The sequence below is a fragment of the Heterodontus francisci genome, chromosome 17 (genome assembly GCF_036365525.1).
Source record: "Heterodontus francisci isolate sHetFra1 chromosome 17, sHetFra1.hap1, whole genome shotgun sequence".
NCBI lineage: Eukaryota > Metazoa > Chordata > Chondrichthyes > Heterodontiformes > Heterodontidae > Heterodontus > Heterodontus francisci.
In genome coordinates this window covers 11838416-11854791 of record NC_090387.1, presented here as the reverse complement: position 1 = coordinate 11854791, position 16376 = coordinate 11838416, and positions in this window count along the sequence as shown.

The following is a 16376-nucleotide window of genomic DNA, read 5'->3' as shown; positions in this document are numbered from 1 at the left end:
TCCTTCCAGTGACTTTTTTTGTTTAAAAAAGGCCAAGTCCAGCATCTATGGAATCTCTTCAGTCTCTCAAATTAATCAATTTCCACAATTTTTAAACATGATTCCTCAAAAAATATTAAAAAATGGAAGCACTTTTATAACACAGCCCAATGAGATTTTATGCACAATCTTGATGACCAGATCAAAAGTAAAATATTGCGGATGCTGGAAATCTGAAATAAAAACAGAAAATGCTGGAAACATTCAGCACATCAGACCAAATCTGTTGAGAGAGAAAAACAGTTAATGTTTCAGGTTGATGGCTTTTCTTCAGAACTGGAAGAGGTGAGCGGTTTAACAGATTTTCACAGGATCACGAATCATTACAGTGCAGAAGGAGGCCATTCGGCCCATTGTGTCTGCACTGGCTCGCCGAAAGAGCAATTCCCTCAGTTCCATTCCCCTGCCTTTTCCCCATAACCCTGTACATTTTTCCTTTTCATATAACAGTCTAATTCCCTTTTGAATGCTTCAGTTGAACCTGCCTCCACCATGTTCCCAAGCAGGGCATTCCAGACCTTAACCACTTGCTGCATGAAGAAGTTTTTTCCTCATGTCATTTTTGCTTTTCTTACCAAATACTTTAAATCTGTGCCCTCTCATTCTCGATCCTTTCATGAGTGAGCACAGTTTCTCTCTATCTATTCTGTCCAGATCCCTCATGATTTTGAATACCTCTATCCAATCATCTCTCAGCCGTTTTTTTTTGAGATACTGCACTGAAACAGGCCCTTCAGCCCACCAAGTCTGTGCCAACCAACAACCACCCATTTATACTAATCCTACATTAACCTTATACTCCCTACCACATCCCCACCATTCTCCTACCTACACTATGGGCAATTTACAATGGCCAATTTACCTATCAACCTGCAAGTCTTTGGCTGTGGGAGGAAACCGAAGCACCTGGCGGAAACCCACAGGGAGATTTTGCAAACTCCACACAGGCAGTATCCAGAACTGAACCTGGGTCACTGGAGCTGTGAGGCTGCAGTGCTAGCCATTGCGCCACTGTGCTGCTCCCTTCTCTTCTGCTTGGAAAACAGTCCTAATATCTCCAATCTATCTTCATAACTGAAATTCCTCATCTCTGGAACCATTCTTGTGAATCTTTTCTGTACTCTCGCCAATGCCCACATCTTTCCTCAAGTGTAGTGCCCAGAACTGGACGCAATACTCCAGCTGAGGCCGAACTAGTGTTTTATACAAGTTGAACATAACTTAGAGTCCAGAGCTAAGGATAAAGGTTTGGGTTGGGAGCAATGTACAAAGTGGAAGGCCCTTGATAAAGTGGAGGGCAGGAGTAATTAAATGACAAAGGCAGCAATAAAAGTGTAAGTGCAAAAGGAGGTGCTAATAGGAAAAAATCAGCAGATAATCTATTTCTTGAGGGAATACTTGCTACTGTTCTGTGAAGAATGTAAAGGATTCTCTTTGTGTCCATCTTAGCATACACACATAATTTCTGGTTTGAAAGGCAATGCAGAACTCCCTCGGTGCTGCACTGAATTGTTAGCCTAGAGTATGTGCAAATGTCCTGGTGTGGGTGCTTGAGTCCTGACTCTGAGTTGGGAGTGCTGCTCATTGAGCAAAGCTGATGCAAAGCAAATGGCCGTACATTTCCTTACTGGTGAGGACAGTTAGTGTATTTTCTTTAGCGTTTCTCCTTTGCTGATCCATGCCAAGTGAATGGTTACATGGGTGCCAGCATCAATGAGTTTCACCAACTAGTTATTCTTCATGTGTGCACCTAGACAGTGAAAGTTGGCCTGCTGTTTGAGCACTGAGTGTATCACAGATCTCACCCTATATCCACACAAATACACTTTCCAGCAATAGTCACTTGTATGGACCCTGCTGCTGCCGTAGCTAACTTCAGTTAACTCAGTAGTGACCATGGATTGAAACTAGATCTTTCTTGGCAGGATTCAATGCTACACACTTACCAATTGAATCTATTGCAGAAGTTAAATACTGAAATTTTTACAGCAGATTATACTCACAATGCAGCATAGTGGTTAGCACCGCAGCCTCACAGCTCCAGTGACCCGGGTTCGATTCTGGGTACTGCCTGTGCGGAGTTTGCAAATTCTCCCTGTGACCATGTGGGTTTCTGCCGGGTGCTCCGGTTTCCTCCCACAGCCAAAGACTTGCAGGTTGGTAGATAAATTGGCCGTTGTAAATTGCCCCTAGTGTAGGTAGGTGGTAGGGGAATTGAGGGGATGTGGTAGGGGATTTGGGATTAATGTAGGATTAGTATAAATGGGTGGTTGATGGTCAGCACAGACTCGGTGGGCCAAAGGGCCTGTTTCAGTGCTGTATCTCTGAGAAATGCCCAGTGGGTCTGTTGAGACATTGGCCAATATTTAAAATTTTCCCTCGTAATATTTTGTTTTCATTATTATTGTTCATTCTCAGGTTGTGTGAATCACTGGCAAGGCTGACATTATTGATTACCCGCTCATTGTCACCTTCTTGAACCACTGCTGTTTGATCCAATGAAGTGGCTTGGTAGGCCATTCAAAGAGCAGTTAAGAATCAACCATGTTGATGTCAGACTGGAGTCACATACAGAGTAGAATGGGTATGGACAGCAGGTTTCCTTCACTAAAGGATATCAGTGAACCAATTGGGTTTTTAACCATAATCCAACAGCTTCATGATCATTTTACTGACACCAACTTTTTATTTTCGGAACTTTCTAACTAAATTCAATTTCTTATTCTGTCACAGTGGGATTTGAACTCACAGCCTTTAGATTATTAATCAAGTCACCTATCCACTATTGACTTTAAGCACGTCAGCTCTTAGCAATCTTCCTGATGAAAGGTCATCGACCTGAAACGTGAACTCCATTTCCCTCTCCACAGATGCTGCCTGACCTGCTGAGTGTTTCCAGAATTTTTTGTTTTTATCCTCGAGTTCCCTGCTGCATTCTCTCAATATCATTGCCATTCTGCTATTTCCCTTTCAAAATTTGGAGTTTGACTCATTCGTTGTCATCCTAGTGTCTGCATAACCAACCTCTATGTGTGGCAACCCTTTTGATAGTATCTAGCACTTCTTTCTAGCTTTTTACAATCTGTTAATAAACTGTGAAATCCATTTGGTGCCTCTTTGTCAAAACAGACAATAAAAGCCAGGCACCGAGTATATCTATCATATCTCTTTAAAGGAGTCATAGACCTGCTGTGTATTTCACACAATTTGGTTTAGGGATTTGGTGTTGGGACCTCATCATAATGATTCAAGTGTGTAGCAAGTGCTACCCACGCTATTCATTAGCTGCATGCCTGTTTGTAGGGCAAAGGGGCACGGGTGATGGGAAACCTGACTTCTCTGACACCACTTAGAGGCAGCAAGCACTCCCACACTCTTCTTCGAAATAATGCCAACTTGACAGGGCAGGTGGGGGGGTGGGGGGGGGGGGGGGGGCGGGGTTCAATTTGAAAGAGCTTGTGCACTTGTGCATTTCCAGCATTTTCTGTCCTTATTTCCTGATTTGAAATGTTTTTTTCCATTTTACCTTTTCACTGCTTTTGCAACAGCTGGAAAAATGATCAACAGCTGCAAAATGACAGCAACTCATGTTCACAAAGGCAGATTCTTAGCGAGTAATTTGCAAATAAGCTGGTGAAAGGTGAACAAGAGGTGCTAATGCAAATATTTTATCACTCTCCCTCTCTCACTGACAATGCCGTGGCAATGTGCCAGTCTGTCGGGCTTTTGTCAGACTTATCTGCCCATTAATTTCCTCACAGCACCCGCAGCAGATGATATTTGGGTTGCCCTTTCAGTTGCTTCCACTGTAAATTAGGGCGGTGCTCTTCTGCTGTATCATGTTTTTTTTTCTCCTGTTGTGTAATCTCCATTAACTTTGCAATGTTAAACAGAGTATGATAATTCAATTAAAGACAAACTACAACATTTCTTCCGCATCATTGATCGGTTCCACAGGCATGATGCTACAAAGTGAGTATCACCTGCCTGCCAGTCACATAGGGTGGGAACACATGGGCTTACTGACTACAATAATCATAGGAAACCATAGAACCACAGAAGAAGTACAGCAAAGAAGGAGGCCATTCAGCCCATCGTGTCTGCGCCGGCCAAATAAACTATTTGCCCAAACTAATCCCACCTTCCAGCACCTGGTCCATAGCCCTGCAGGTTACAGCACCTCAGGTACATATGCAGATACCTTTTAAAAGAATTGAGGGTTTCTGCCTCCACCACCATTCCTGGCAGCAAATTCCAGACACCCACCACCCTCTGGGTGAAAAATTTTCCCCTCATGTCCCCTCTAATCCTTCTACCAATCACCTTAAATCTGTGCTCCTTGGTAACTGACCTCCCCGCCAGGGGAAGCAGGTCCTTCCTGTCCACTCTATCTAGGCCCCTCATAATTTTGAACACCTCTGTCAAGTCACCCCTCAGCCTCCTCAGTTCCAGGGAAAACAACCCTAGCCTCTCCAATCTTTCCTCATAGCTGCAACCTTCAAGCCCTGGCAACATTCTTGTCAGTCTAAATCAGGATTTGAAATAACTGTTCTGCAAATATGAAAGCCCCAATTTGAAGCTATCTTACCAGACAAGAACTGTGTGGGTTCAAATCAGACGCTGCATTGGAGTCAGACTCCTCTTGAGTAAGAAAGTCAGGCGTTTAAGTCCCATTTGAGGGACTTAAGCACATGATCCAGGCTAACATTTTAGTGCTAGTACTGAGGGAGCGCTGCATTGTCAAAGGTGCCATCTTTCAGATGAGATGTTAAATAAAGGCCCCTGTCTGCCTGCTCAGGTGGGCGTAAAAATCCCATGGCACTATTTCAAAGAAGATCAGGGGAGTTTCCCTGGTGTCCTGGACAATATTTATCTCTCAAATAACATCATTAAAATAGATTGGTCATTACTATGTGGGAGCTTGCTGTGTACAAATTGGCTGCTGCATTTCCTATATTAAACAGTGACTACACTTCAAAAGTACTTCATTGGCTCTGAAGCATTTTGTGACATCCTGAGGTCATAGAAAGGTGCTGCATAAATGCAAGTCTTTCCTCTGGATAGGCCAATAGTCTGTTTGGAGCCCCTCAATACACAATAGAACTTCAGGTTCTGGGGTCATTATAAGTATTATATAATTCCCTCCCTCCCTCCCTTCCTCCTTTCCTTCCCCCCTCCCTGTCCTGTTGGCTTCTTAGGTAAACACTACACACAACATTGTGGAGCACACACACTGGGAAAGTGGTGAGTGTGTAAATGACTGTATGTTTGTGCTTGCGCGCGATGACAGTGCCTGCCAACACTCACTGCCTAAGCTCACACAGAAATAATGCCATTTATTATCATGAACTCTGGCTGCCTGAGAGCGCTGCTGGAGTCAATGGAACTTTACAATGGCATAAATCAGACGAATTGGAAAGAGATACTGGCCTATCCAGCTGCTTTTTTATATTACCTGTAGGCTCTCTATATAAATAGTAATTATTGTATCCCCATGAATTGCCCAGTCTGTGTAACATTCCTGCAGTGAAATGTATTTAGTTTCCCTGCTGTCACCTATGCTCAAGTTGCTCCTATAATACCTGCCCTCTGTCTCGGAAAGTTCCTTCAGGCCTGACCAGCAGACTATGTTCCTATTAGTAGCTGTTAGTTGGTTCTGTCAGGGACTGAAGTCTTTTTGACATGGGTTGGAATTGGCAGGAGCTAAATTCTTAATAGCATTCCTAGCAGCCCCACAACTGTAGTAGCTCAGTTCTAACAAGCAGCTCTTGCAAACCTAGCAGCAACACTTGAACTCTACTCCATTTCCTGTTTGGAAGCGATGACATTCACCTTTGATTAGCCTGTTCCAGTTCTTAGTTTAGAAAGTTCAAGAAGCTCAACACCATCCAGGACAAAGTAGCTTTATCAGCATCCCAGCCACCACCTCTAGCGCCCACTCCCTCCACTATGAGCACACCTTCTGCTGACAGAGTGTGCTGCAGCAACTCACCAAGATTTCTTTGACAGTACCTCTGAAGCTGATGACCTCTAACACCTAGAATGACAAGGTCACAGGTGCATGGGCACTCCATCACCTCCAAGTTTCCCTCCCAGCTGCTTTGTCGCTGGGTCAAATCTGGAATCCCTACCTTACATGACTGTGAGAGTCTGTCAGACCTCACAGTCTGCAGCAGCTCAAGATGAAGGCCCACCACCTTCTCAAGGGAAATTAGAGATTGTCAATAAATGCTTGCCCTTGCCAGCGCTAACCACCTCCCAAAATTTTTTTTTTAACTGTGACAGCAGTCTCTAATTGTTGAGGTAACAGATCCATGTATTTATCCTATCATTACAATGTCAACAGTAATCTCAGTCCCAGGACATCACTGCAGAAGTTCCTCAGAGCAATATCCTCAGTCTAACCATCTTCAGCTGCTTCATCAATGATCTTTCCTCCATCATAAGGTCAGAAGTGAGGATATTTGTTGATGATTGCACAGTGTTCAGTACCATTTGCAACTCCTCAGATACTGAATCAGACCGTGTCCACATGCAGCAAGACCTGGACAACATCCAAGCTTGGGCTAATAAGTGGCAACTAACATTTGCACCGCACAAGTGCCAGCCAATAACCATCTCCAATAAGAGAGAATCTAACCATCTTTCCTTCTCCCCTTGACCTTCAATGTCATTGCCATTACTGAATCCCCCAACATAAATATCCTGGGAGTTACCATTGACCAGAAATGTAACTGGACCAGCCATGTAAATACTGTGGCTACAGGAGCAGGTAACTCACCTCCTGACTCCCAAAGCCTGTCCAGCATCTACAAGACACAAGTCAGGAGTGTGATGGAATACTTCCCCCTTGCCTGGATGAGCTCCAACAACACTCAAGAAGCTCAGCACCATCCAGGATAAAGCAGCCCACTTGATGGGTACCCCATCCACCACCTTCAAAATTCACTCTCTTCACCTCCAATGTACCATGGCTGTAGTGTCGGCCATCTACAAGATGCACTGAAGCAATTTGCCAAACCTCCTTTGACAGTACCTTCTAAATCCATGACTTCTACCACCTGGAAGGACAAGACCAGCAGATGCATGGGAACACCACCACCTGCAAGTTCCCCTCCAAGCCACACGCCATCCTGGCTTGGAAATATATTGCCATTCCTTCACTGTTGCTGGGTTAAAGCCAATAGAGCTGAATATCGGGTGTGGGTTATAACAGGGAATTGGTGAGAAACCATCAGTTTGGCGCAACTTCCCAAGATGAATTTTTACCCCAATAGGTTTGAAGGCTTTTCCAAAGAAGGTAGAGGAAAGGCAGGGGAATATAAAATAATTCAGTGTTTGCAGAATTGATTCTGTCTCCTTAGAAATAGAGCAAGAGAAGGTTGCAAAAGTCAGAAAGGGTAAATGTTGAATTGAATTCTCCTGTATTCAAAAGCATTAAAGTTTTCAGCTATCTGGTTTTAGACCAAGCTATCCTGACTTTCTTTGGTCTGTCAAAATCATGTATTTTTGTCCCAGATTTGGTATGGTATTGACCTCTTTAATGTTGTCATGGTACATTATAGAGTCTAAGTTAAACATCGCTGCACCCATTTTCCAGCCATAAAACCGACAGTAATAATAACCAACAGATCCTGGACCTGATCTACATGGGTTCAGGGTCTTTTTGTACACAGCCCTGGTGACTGTCTGAAATGAGTACATACAACACCTTAATATTGAAATAAGGCTCCTGTGTCCATTTCCTAAATTCAGTTCGGCAAGTGGGAGACTGTGATCTTCAAACTCCTATTAGCATTTCTAGGTCTTTTGAAGGATTGCTGGTGGCCCCTCAAATAAGTGGTTATGTTACCGGACTAGTACTCCAGAGACCTGGATTTACCAATCCATATTGCTGAAAAAAGAGACATGCCGTTGAAGCTTTTCGTCTTGCACTCATCATGACAGATGCAAGAATGCCAAAAATCAAAGGGAGTAACAATTTATACTGCAAGAGAAAACGGTACTGATTGGTTGGCAAGTCTACTCTGATTGATTGAGGCAGTGCCATGGAGAATGCACCAGAGAGCTATTGCCCCCACCCCCGTGCTTTGTTTCATTCAAAAAAGGTGCAACGTCTGGACATGTTCCTTTTACCTGCAGAGGACAGGTCCCTGCATATAAATATATGTAGCTTCTAGCAAGTGTAAGTGAGCCACATTGCTCTGAAAAACTTCAACAGCATTCCTCCTTTCTCAGCAATCCTCAACTTCTGTACTACCAAGAGGCAATCCAGATAATGTGAGTTCAAATCCCTGCATGGCACTTTGAGAATTTGAATTCATTTTTTTTTAAATCTCAAAATAAAAAGTTGTAATCAGTAAAAGTAACCATGAAGCTGTCAGATTGTGCTGAAAACCCAACTATTGTTCTTGAAGGATGAAAGCTTGCTATCCCTACACATTCTAGTCCATAAGTGACTCCTATCCCACATCAATATGTTTGGCAATTAGCTGCCACCGAAATGGCCTATCAAGCCACTCAGTTGTTACTGATGGGCAATAAATGCCAGATTTGCCTGCAACACCCACATCTGGAGAATGAATATTAAAAGAAAATACTTTTGTCCCCACTTTCTTTAAAACAGCAAGGTGTATGTTCAGCAAATTAATTTCCCAACATGTTGGTACAAGCTAGAGACAACCAATAAATGCTAGCCTTGTCAGCAATGCCCACAACCCGAGGAATGAATAAAAGATGCTGAAAATCCTTCTGCCCATGGCATTATACCATATTGAATCAAGTCAAGGGAAATGTCTTAAGAACGAAGACCTGACTGCAGCTTATTTTCTACTGAGCTGTCAAAAATCCTCAAGAATTATTGACAACAATATTTTAGGGTTATGCATTCATTAAACAAGATGGATAACGCAGACCAGAATGTAGGCCATCGGGCATTAAACAGGTGTTATATTCTAGATTCCGTTTTCCCTGTGGACTACAATCAGTGAGAAATAGGTGTAACTGAAGAGGTTTGGCTATTGAGCAAGTGAAGACTCCATGGGCCAATGGATCTCAAACTACCCTCTAAAAACCAAACGAAGCTTGATACAGTATCACAGCCAATGTATTTTTCGGTTGACTTAAAAGCATTTGATAATTCCAAGTACAGATCATTGGTTGGCTCTAGTAGGCTTCAAATATGCACATTTGCATTTCAAAAAGGCATTGAGTCACTCATGTAAGGTCAGCAGAGATCAATTTTAGTGCATTTCAAGTTTTCTGTATTTATGACAGCAGAATTAGGGAATTCTTGATCTGTCTTACAAGTAGAACTGTTAGCAGCAATTGCACTTCTCTCAGTGTTTTTCAGATTGCAGAATGATTTTCCCAATATTCCGCTCACTGGATCATAGAGGCCGGTCAAAGCAGCCAAAATAAAAAAATTCAATTAAATTGCTCAACCATTGTCTTTTTGTTGTTTTCTCTTCAATTTTCTCACTTCTTCTCCTGAAGGTGCTGATTCATGGAGGGATACAGTTCTATGGCTGGGTGGGGGAGGGGGAGAGGTGATGCGGTCAGTACGTGGGGTGGGGAGGATAGTGTGGGGGGGGGGAGGGATAATTACTGAATTTTTAAGCATTTTCAATGGCTTTTCCTTTTTAAAGGGCTTCACAATTGTATCCTGCATAAATTTTGAAAATTCCACAATCACTTCAAAGAAGGAAATGAAACCTCCTGGGGTAGGATTTTCCTTCCAGGGTGGGAATCAGAAGTTGGGATCATTTCTGGGTGCCAAACCCACCCCCAGCGGGAAACAGTCATTGTTATGTTTACGTCGGGTTGCTGGATATATTGTGTATATCTGGTTTATCTCAGAGAAATGCAGATATCACATTTGTATTAAATCACCAACTGGTTAATTTACAGCACTTTAAACTATAACAGTTCTTCCATGATTTCAGTACATGCCTCCTCAGAGCAGCCAGTGTGCTTTCTGTACAAGATCCAAGCTGTGTCTTTTAGTTTCATTTTTAACTCTTAATCTCCATCCATAGGCTTAAGCAATCAAACATGTGAACACTGATAAGTGGACAGACTAATACTATCAAACCCAGATCAATCAAACACTACAGACATCAGCCCTGATTTTCATGGGGACGCCCTCTTAATTGGCAAGGGGATGGTTTGGGGGCCAATTAGCAGCTGCGAGGTTGGGAATGAAGGTGGGACTGCTCAGGTGCAGGCCCAATTTAAACATACCATGGCAGACATTGTGCTGGCTGCTGTTTTAACGCTTTAAGTTCAGTTTGGATGATCATAGAATCATAGAATTATTTAATGTCTCAGAAAAACCAGAGGCTGAGCATCTGGGACAGGGCAGCACCTGGATTTGCTGATGCAGACTTCGAAGTCCTCCTCGAGGCCATAAGAGAGAGGAGGGAGGTCAAATTCCTGAAGGGTGTCAGGACGAAGCCACCCATGCAGACCAAACAAGTCTGGATAGAGATATCTGACACAGTCGACAGAAGGAGCACAATGTGAAAAAATTGAATCCAGTGTCCGAGAGGTTTAATAACCTGATGCGCTCGGTAAGGTGACTGAAATACCCACCCCTCAGGATAGCTGTCAGGGTATTCACTCTCCAGCAGACACACCACCTGAGGAGCCTGAGGTCACCTGCTGCTCCTGAACATGGGAGGAGTATGGTCAGGACACTTACTGACCTCTCGGAATGGCTCAGAGCCATAGTGCTGCTGAGAACTTGCCAGCACTGAAACATACAGCTTCTAACGAATACGAGCAGCTGGCATTGGCCATAGAGGACAGCAGTGCCTTATCACACTCACTTATGTCCTTGCAGGAGAAATGGGCACATAATACCCGCGAGAGTGCCAGACACCTCTGTGGAGGAGGGAGCCATGGACATAACCAGGTCCCAGACAAACAGCAAGTCGGGCAAGGTGAAATGGGCATTCGCAGTGGAGAGTGCAATGTGTTCATTAAGTGGATGCATAGCGCTCTTCCCCATCTGACAGCATGCTGAAGACTGAGTTGCACTGGGATGGCTGAACACTGCAGAAGCTTGCTGTTCAAAGCTAGTTCTCAGGATCTCTTCTTGTGTCTCACACCAGTGCCGAAGTCAGGACACTTAGACCATGTCCCTCACCATCAACCGGCAAAGCACAGCAACAGCGGAGCTCCGCAATGGCACCATCACACCTTACAAGTGCACCCTCCACCAGCGCAGATACAGTCACCTTGGCGGGTCCTCGTGCGCGGTTTGATAGAGTGGCACAGGGTGATGCAGGAGCAGGTGCCAGAGGCAGAGGCAGCTATGGGCAGTGCCCTCAGAGGAGGGAGGATGGACAGAGCCCTGGTCAACTGGGCACAAATGTCGGGTCTCAGGAGTCACAGGAAAGGAGAATTTACCTCGACCAGCAGCAGCAGATGTGCTCCCACATGTTGGAGTTCCCTGAGGCAATGCGGGTCATGTGTTGAGAATGGAGGGGTCCATCCAGCTCATATGCACCACCATGGCTCAGGGCTTTGAGCGCAAGAGCTCCTCCATTGAGAGAGTGGCCAAATTCATGGAGAGCCAGATGCAGCAGCAATTGGAGTGCCTGCAGGAACTCCTCACTGATGTTCATAGGGTGCATGCAACACTATGTAGCCTTGACCATTCAGTTGTGCTAATGGCACAGGATATCTGGAGAGCATGCTAGTTACACCCCAGGTGCTCCCTTCCAGCCATCCGGAGCATCATCTAAGGGATAAGACAGTCGCCGATGAGAATGAAGCTGCCACCCCTCACAGGGCTTCATCGTCATTATCCCCCCTTGTCCTCTCTGATGGAGGGTGCATCTGTGCAGCAGGACCCAGTGACGGAGGCTGTCCCTACAATGACGCAGGTACAGCAGACTCGGGAGGTGCCCCGACGAGCACCTGCACGCCGAGGATGACTGCCATATGCATCTCAGCCACAGGCAGAGTCAAGGGTGCAGGCTGCCTCTGCCTCCTCCGAGGCCACAAGGGGAGAACTGCGTAGAGGTAGCCGAGTGCAGAGGCCACCGCGTTGGGCAGAGCACTGAGTGGGTCACTGGGGTGTCTTGTACCTGTAACTGTGCACTGTTTTCCATTATGAACACCATGTAAATAATGGCACATGAAGCCAGCCACGTGAGCCTCCTTTATTAATGGTGGGACAAGAAATGAAGGATGAAATGTTGAGGGAAAGCAAAGGTCCTTCAATGGTGACGGTGAAAGCACTGGGCAGATATGTTTTCTGTCTTTAGCCGTATGATTTTACATGTTCTAGACTGTATCATCAAGGAATTCTTAGCATAGGCAGCTCAGAGTGAGTTCCATACCATTCCATTCCTTCTGGTAAGAGGGGCTTAGCTGAAATATTCCTGGATCAGATGATCCCTGGCATTGACGGCATCCTGTTAGGGCTTCTGAGCACTGCGCCAGGCTTGGCTACCTCCCTGTGCAGTTGAGGCAACTCAGTGTTCTGCATCTTCCAACTCCGTCTCCTCTTCCTCCTGCTCTATGAACTCTTGCTCCTCCTTTTCCTCCGATGAGCCGTGCTCCTTCAGAGCCTCACCCTCTTCAAGGTAACAAGGGATATCCCTTGAAGCCATGGCTGCTCACCCCTCTTCAAGAGCCAGAGGGTCATGTTATAGAGAGCGCAGCAGACCAGCACAATGAGTTTACTGCAGGGCGCCACCCGACCCAGTCCAGGCGCCAGAACTGCATCTTCAATGGTTGTCCTAGTGAGTAGATGGCTTTGGTTGTTTCGCCTCTCTGCCTCTGTCTCTATCTCTTGAAGAGGGGTGAGTATCCATCGCTTCAAGAGATATCCCTTGTCGCCTACAATCCAGCCGTGGAGTTTGGGGTTGGAATGAAGAACTTATACTGTCTGGACTGCCGGAGGATGAAGGAGTCATGGTGGCAGCCAGGAATGCAAGCACGCGTATGGAGGAAGCTGTTGTTGTGGTTGCAGACCAGCTAAAAATTGAGGGAGTGGAAGCCCTTCCTGTTGATGAATCTGACTGGCCGGTAACTGGGTACCTTGATGGGCACGTGGGTGTAATTGATGATGTTCTACACCTGGGGGAATCCAGTTATAGCAGCAAAACGCACTGCCCTCTTTGCCGACAAGGCTACGTCTGTTTGGAATTGAATGCAATGTCTAGCTCTCACAAATAGACCATCAGTGACCTACGAGATGCAATGTTGTGCAGCTGTTTGCGAGATGCCACCAACGTCCACAGCTGATCCTTGGAAGGAGCCAGAAGTGAAGAAGTTCAAGGCCACAGTCACTTTGACAGCTTCTGGTAGGGCATGGCGACCAGTACTGTGAGGTATGAGGTCTTCGGCAATGAGGGCACAGATTTCTGTGACCATCTGCCTGGAGAGTTGCAGTCTCCTATGGCACTGATTCTTGCTCATCTCAAGGTAGCTCCGACGTCGGTGGTGAATCTGATGCTGAGTCTTTAGCCTCCGTGTCCTTCCTGCCCTTCCTCCCTCTCTCCTGCCATCTTGATGACCAGGGTTCTGCCCTTCCTGTGGAGGTGTTGCTCCTCATTGCCACTGGACCCAAAATCTGAGTGTTGCTGCCTTCCTAGTGGTCAGGTGTCTTTGCGATTGTGTTTGGCAGCCTTGCCCCCTCCTCTTATGGCCCTGCCATGCCAGCAGATGATAACCTCCTGCACTGTCCATTCTTCTTGTATGATTGCTTTAAGAGTGATGTCCCTTTAAGAACTCAGTATGCTGATCAGATAAGTACCTAGATGTAGTCATGTGACCAGAAGCCATAGTCACTCCACACTGTAACACGCTGGACAAAGATTCTGTATATAGATTACTCTGTATTGTATGTATTTGTTTAGCTGTTAATAAACTTTCTAGAGATCTTCAAGGAACTGGAATCCACCTACCTCATTGTGTTGCTTAAGATAACACAAAGAAACTCATGATATGGTGACAGCAGTGGTGAAAAGACAAGATATTAGCTTGAAGACCATGGGTAAAACAGCAAACAAGTGAAGAAACTTTAAAACAAGTATCTGAAAAGAGTGAAAGAAATCTACATACCTTAGAAGGCTGAGAAAAGCTCCCTAGAATGGAAGCATGGCTGAAAAGTAAGCAATCAAGTGAGTCATTGTGCCAACGATCTATAATTTTCATGAAAAAGAGCCTTTGAAGAGTTTAAAAATTTGATTTTTCTGAAGACTCTTGTGTAAGCGAGAGAAAAAAAAGAGGTAAACTCTGAAATGCGCGCAAAAAGAAACAAAAACAACATCCAATAGTGAAAAAAGAAGCACGGACATGACAGAGTCTGCATGAAAGCAGTCAAGTTAAAAAAATCATTAAACCAGTCAAGTATGAGGAATTTAAACAAACTCTAGCAAAAAAGCAAAGGGGAAAAAACTTGAACTGCTTATCGAACAGGGAAGTGCTGAAAGAGAAAAAAACAGAGAACACTGTCAAGCACTTGTTACAATATGCAAAGTAGCTAGCCTGAAAAAAAGAATTTCTTAAAGGGGGAACTGCGCAGAGCAAATAGAACACGTTTTAAAACACGTTTTAAGTCACAAATAGAAAAGTACAGTGTGAAGGCGCACACAGCACTGAATAAAATTAAATATAGAGCAGAAAACAAAAGAGCAGCAGAAGGATGGATATCAAATTTCCCAGCATGAACTGGACGGCCATTGATATCCTATCTGCGTTCAAACTTTTTAAACAAAGGATGCAGTTATGCTTCATAGATCAGAACCAGAGAAGCAGGCTGTGAAAATAATGACAGCAGTTGGAAGTGTGGGTTTATGCAGAATCAATACTTCTGGCTTATCTGAAGAGGACTGGATAGATCCTGCAAAGGTATGGAAAGTGCTAGAAGATCAGCTTCGAGTAAGAGTGAATTTTAGAATTCATCAGCTGGATAGATCAATTCATCAGTAGGTGCCATAGTAAGGGCAACGGATGTGATTTTTCAGAAACTGAATTGCCGGAGTGAATAATGGAGCTGGTGCTTGTCTCAACACCTGTAGAAGCATTTCAAAAAGACCTCTTGGGGAAAAAGGTCACAGCATTGATGCACTGCTGGAAGCTGACAGGAAATACGAAGCCTTTGTAGTTGTACAACAGCATCTGCAAGCACTAGGTGCAGAATACAGTATTGGCATGGTAACCAGGTCACAAACAACAAGCAAGCTGTGTGGTAAGTGTGGTTTGTTCCACTCACCGCAAAATTGTCCTGCATTTCAAGATTTGTGCAAGGCATGCAGTGAAAAAAGGCACTGGGCCCGCCTATGCAGGAAATCTGGCTCCAAAGATGCAGCCAGAAGTCATAATAGGACAAAAACTAACAAAAGACAGGTGCAGCAACAGGGTAACAGCAGCAAGGAGAGTGCCAGAGACCTGTGTAAATGCAACCCGATACACCAGCTCCAACGCAAAATAGACCTGAGACAAGACTCAGAGTGGAGCAATTCTCAGCCAGAAGGTGAGCAGGCGTTTCACATGTGAACCTGACACATTGGGCTGAATTTTTAAAGCTTGCCGCCGATCTGGGTTGCTAGCATCAAAAAGGCAGGGCGCATGCGTGACTTATGCGCTGCCGATCCACCGCGATATTTCGCGCGACGGTTCATTTACATGGAGGGGCGGGACGCCCGCTCCCAATGACGTAGAGGGGGCGGCTACTCCGTCCCCAGCAAAGGTGACCACGCCACCGCGCACGCGCCGGCGCAATTTTTAAAGGGCTTCAAGCCAATCATATTCGTTTTTGTCACTCCACCCCCACCCCCGGCCTAAAACATTCACTCCTCCCCCCTCCCCACCAGTGTCATGTCTCGGTTAAAAGGCGGCGGGGCCTTCCCGGTGTTGAGGCCTGTGGTGGGTTTCTCCCAGAAGTATTTTCCAGGACCCCCCTGCCACAACCCCCGAAGTCGGGAGGGGCCAGTAAAATCCAGCCCATTGTGTTGATGAAATCAAACAACTGGGAACTTTTGCTACTATTAATAACATGTGCCCAAAGAAGATTGGCAAACACACACTCAGGACTAAAAGTGACACGGGAGATAGTATCTTACCAGTGCGAATCCTGAAGGATATGTACTGGGTCATTGGAAATTAATGATACCACCGACAGTTGCAACGGTAACTGCATACAACAGATCACCCATCCCTTGCAGTGGCACACTAACAATGCAATGCAGCTCTGGCAAGTTGGCATGGAAACCACAAATATTTTACTTGGTAGACATGAGCGGATCAGCAGTGGCAGGATTACCAAGGATGTCAACGTCATGACCAGCCATGAGATCACCAAGGTACCATTATAGCAG